This window comes from Nilaparvata lugens, chromosome 13 (genome assembly GCF_014356525.2).
Source record: "Nilaparvata lugens isolate BPH chromosome 13, ASM1435652v1, whole genome shotgun sequence".
NCBI lineage: Eukaryota > Metazoa > Arthropoda > Insecta > Hemiptera > Delphacidae > Nilaparvata > Nilaparvata lugens.
Genome location: NC_052516.1, coordinates 12,183,041 through 12,188,190, shown reverse-complemented (window position 1 = coordinate 12,188,190; position 5,150 = coordinate 12,183,041).

Here is a 5,150-nt window from a genome sequence, read left to right as displayed (position 1 = left end):
TAGCTATTCATGAGCCCTATCAACTGACGTTAGTCTCATTTCTGGGAAAATTGCAGGAGCTCCGTAATATTCTGAGAAAAATGGCGGATAATTACTAAAAAACCATGTTTCTCACGATCTTCTTGAAAACGGCTCTAACGATTTTCTCCAAATTTATACAATGGATAGCTATTCATGAGCCTATCAACTGACGTTAGTCTCATTTCTGGGAAAATTGCAGGAGCTCCGTAATATTCTTGAGAAAAATGGTGGATAATTACTAAAAATCCATGTTTTTCACGATTTTCTTCAATTTTATACATGGATAGCTATTCATGAGCCCTATCAACTGACGTTAGTCTCATTTCTGGGAAAATTGCAGGAGCTCCGTAATATTCTTGAGAAAAATGGCGGATAATTACTAAAAATCCATGTTTTTCACGATTTTCTTCAATTTTATACAATGGATAGCTATTCATGAGCCCTATCAACTGACGTTAGTCTCATTTCTGGGAAAATTGCAGGAACTCCGTAATATTCTTGAGAAAAATGGCGGATAATTACTAAAAAACCATGTTTCTCACGATCTTCTTGAAAACGGCTCTAACGATTTTCTCCAAATTTATACAATGGATAGCTATTCATGAGCCCTATCAACTGACGTTAGTCTCATTTCTGGGAAAATTGCAGGAGCTCCGTAATATTCTTGAGAAAAATGGCGGATAATTACTAAAAAACCATGTTTCTCACGATCTTCTTGAAAACGGCTCTAACGATTTTCTCCAAATTTATACAATGGATAGCTATTCATGAGCCCTATCAACTGACGTTAGTCTCATTTCTGGGAAAATTGCAGGAGCTCCGTAATATTCTTGAGAAAAATGGCGGATAATTACTAAAAATCCATGTTTTTCACGATTTTCTTCTTGAGAAAAATGGCGGATAATTACTAAAAAACCATGTTTCTCACGATCTTCTTGAAAACGGCTCTAACGATTTTCTCCAAATTTATACAATGGATAGCTATTCATGAGCCCTATCAACTGACGTTAGTCTCATTTCTGGGAAAATTGCAGGAGCTCCGTAATATTCTTGAGAAAAATGGCGGATAATACTAAAAAACCATGTTTCTCACGATCTTCTTGAAAACGGCTCTAACGATTTTCTCCAAATTTATACAATGGATAGCTATTCATGAGCCCTATCAACTGACGTTAGTCTCATTTCTGGAAAATTGCAGGAGCTCCGTAATATTCTTGAGAAAAATGGCGGATAATTACTAAAAAACCATGTTTCTCACGATCTTCTTGAAAACGGCTCTAACGATTTTCTCCCAATTTATACAATGGATAGCTATTCATGAGCCCTATCAACTGACGTTAGTCTCATTTCTGGGAAAATTGCAGGAGCTCCGTAATATTCTTGAGAAAAATGGCGGATAATTACTAAAAAACCATGTTTCTCACGATCTTCTTGAAAACGGCTCTAACGATTTTCTCCAAATTTATACAATGGATAGCTATTCATGAGCCCTATCAACTGACGTTAGTCTCATTTCTGGGAAAATTGCAGGAGCTCCGTAATATTCTTGAGAAAAATGGCGGATAATTACTAAAAATCCATGTTTTTCACGATTTTCTTCAATTTTATACAATGGATAGCTATTCATGAGCCCTATCAACTGACGTTAGTCTCATTTCTGGGAAAATTGCAGGAGCTCCGTAATATTCTTGAGAAAAATGGCGGATAATTACTAAAAATCCATGTTTTTCACGATTTTCTTGAAAACGGCTCTAACGATTTTCTTCAAATTTATACAATGGATAGCTATTCATGAGCCCTATCAACTGACGTTAGTCTCATTTCTGGGAAAATTGCAGGAGCTCCGTAATATTCTTGAGAAAAATGGCGGATAATTACTAAAAAACCATGTTTCTCACGATCTTCTTGAAAACGGCTCTAACGATTTTCTCCAAATTTATACAATGGATAGCTATTCATGAGCCCTATCAACTGACGTTAGTCTCATTTCTGGGAAAATTGCAGGAGCTCCGTAATATTCTTGAGAAAAATGGCGGATAATTACTAAAAATCCATGTTTTTCACGATTTTCTTCAATTTTATACAATGGATAGCTATTCATGAGCCCTATCAACTGACGTTAGTCTCATTTCTGGGAAAATTGCAGGAACTCCGTAATATTCTTGAGAAAAATGGCGGATAATTACTAAAAAACCATGTTTCTCACGATCTTCTTGAAAACGGCTCTAACGATTTTCTCCAAATTTATACAATGGATAGCTATTCATGAGCCCTATCAACTGACGTTAGTCTCATTTCTGGGAAAATTGCAGGAGCTCCGTAATATTCTTGAGAAAAATGGCGGATAATTACTAAAAATCCATGTTTTTCACGATTTTCTTCAATTTTATACAATGGATAGCTATTAAATTTATACAATGGATAGCTATTCATGAGCCCTATCAACTGACGTTAGTCTCATTTCTGGGAAAATTGCAGGAGCTCCGTAATATTCTTGAGAAAAATGGCGGATAATGACTAAAAATCCATGTTTTTCACGATTTTCTTCAATTTTATACAATGGATAGCTATTCATGAGCCCTATCAACTGACGTTAGTCTCATTTCTGGGAAAATTGCAGGAGCTCCGTAATATTCTTGAGAAAAATGGCGGATAATTACTAAAAATCCATGTTTTTCACGATTTTCTCGAAAACGGCTCTAACGATTTTCTTCAAATTTATACAATGGATAGCTATTCATGAGCCCTATCAACTGACGTTAGTCTCATTTCTGGGAAAATTGCAGGAGCTCCGTAATATTCTTGAGAAAAATGGCGGATAATTACTAAAAAACCATGTTTTTCACGATTTTCTTCAATTTTATACAATGGATAGCTATTCATGAGCCCTATCAACTGACGTTAGTCTCATTTCTGGGAAAATTGCAGGAGCTCCGTAATATTCTTGAGAAAAATGGCGGATAATTACTAAAAATCCATGTTTTTCACGATTTTCTCGAAAACGGCTCTAACGATTTTCTTCAAATTTATACAATGGATAGCTATTTATGAGCCCTATCAACTGAAGTTAGTCTCATTTCTGGGAAAATTGCAGGAGCTCCGTAATATTCTTGAGAAAAATGGCGGATAATGACTAAAAAACCATGTTTTTCACGATTTTCTCAAAAATGACTAGACCGATTTTTTTCAACTTCATACTCTGTATAGCTATTTATCAGCTCTATCAACTGGCATGAGTCTCCTTCCTGGGAACTAATGGGGGGTCCACCCCATCCTTGAGAAATGGACTTTGTATCCTCCTTCTCGTGCATGAGGTAGGTAGGTAGAGCAGTTTATAAAAAGAACACATAGTCGAGATATTTCATTTGTAGATCAGCTATTTTGACGACTTTAGAAAAAATCATCGAATTTCACAATTCACACAAAGGAAAAAGAACTCTGAAAACAATTATAAATACACATATACAGTAGTCTGATCGTAGTTTCAAATATATTACCGACAGTCGTCATTATGTTATTCCCCTAAATTATTCTCGTTTGAGAATCAGGCTTACAGTTCAATGAGCAAGGAAAGTTGTGTGAGTGTACCACACCAGATTTTTTGTCCGTGTTTTCTCTTTGCCCCTACCCCAAAGTACCTACTCTATTCTTATTTATCTGGGGCGCTTTCAGTTGCCGCCTTGTCAGAAAAAAATCAATCCCACAATCCCAATTGACAAGCCCGAAAATCTTTCAATCTCCTTTCATGTTCTATTTCAATAGACTACGGATTGACAAACTCCAATTCCTTTTCATTGCTCTTTACCACCTGTGTTGGAAGGTACAACCTGCCTAGCTTATTTAGGTTTTTCGGGTGCTCTACATTATTTTGTAAAGAAGGATTGAACTGTTTCGGTGCTGTGGGTGTATACCTGAGATATCACATTGAGAGATGAAAAGAATATAAAAAGTGGTTGGTACTGAATAGTTAGAATAAAGAAAGGATTAATGTGAAAAAATGTTGAGTATCTGTACCTGTAGGTGAATGTAAATACAGTATGGGAACTGGAAAAAAGTAAGGATTGGAGTTTTTTGCATTAAATTTGTTTTTTTAGTTTTATCACGTGATTGTCTGTTCTCCACCAGTAAGGTTCACTTCAAACCGTTAGCATTAGTTTAATGACAAGCATTTGGTTTATTCATGAATAGGCTAAAGCTTATAATTATTGCGAATTAAGGCTCAGCTCACACTTACACGACTCAGGTCGAGAAGAGACTCGAGTCTAGTCGAGAGAATGTGTTTCCAAATGGTGACACTCAGACCAGTCGATTCTAGCATAGAGAAACAATAGCGTAAGTAGATATCCCAAGATATAGGGCGTTTATGTCGCAACTTTTACTGTTATCTCAAGCCGATAGTCCACGTAGTTCTTTCCAGTGAAGCTGTGTTACACTGGTAGTCTCTCATATTGTGCCGTTCATACACTCTCACCCCAACAAAACAGTAAAAATCGACAATAATCAATAGTAATCGGCTTGAGATAACAGTAAAAGTTGCGACATAAACACCCTATACCATGGGATATCTACTTACGCTATTGTTTTTCTATGATTCTGGTCTCCGCGACTGCCACCATTTGAAAACACATGTTCTCGACTAGAGCCGCGTATGTGTGAGTTGAGTCTAAATCTCTTTGTAGAGATCATTGAGTTGTTTAGATATCATTATTGATTGTTTATAATATATTGATTTATTAGAAATAATAAATAAGAGTGCTCTAGTTTCATGAAACTATATCTTAGCTTCAAATTTTGATAATTGAATTGAAATACAATCATAAATAAAACATTCCACAAACGTTCTCTGGAAGCTTCCAGAATTTGTAGTTATTATTATTGTTGAGGATGATGCCCACGTGAGTCTCCTGCTTGTGCGTGGGTAATGAAAAGTGCGTTGGTGAGTTGATGAGATGATCAAACTTCCATGCCATCGAAGGGATTCGAACCCACGAACCTACTCCATTCTTATTTATCTGGGGCGCTTTCAGTTGCCGCCTTGTCAGAAAAAAATCAATCCCACAATCCCAATTGACAAGCCCGAAAATCTTTCAATCTCCTTTCATGTTCTATTTCAATAGACTACGGATTGA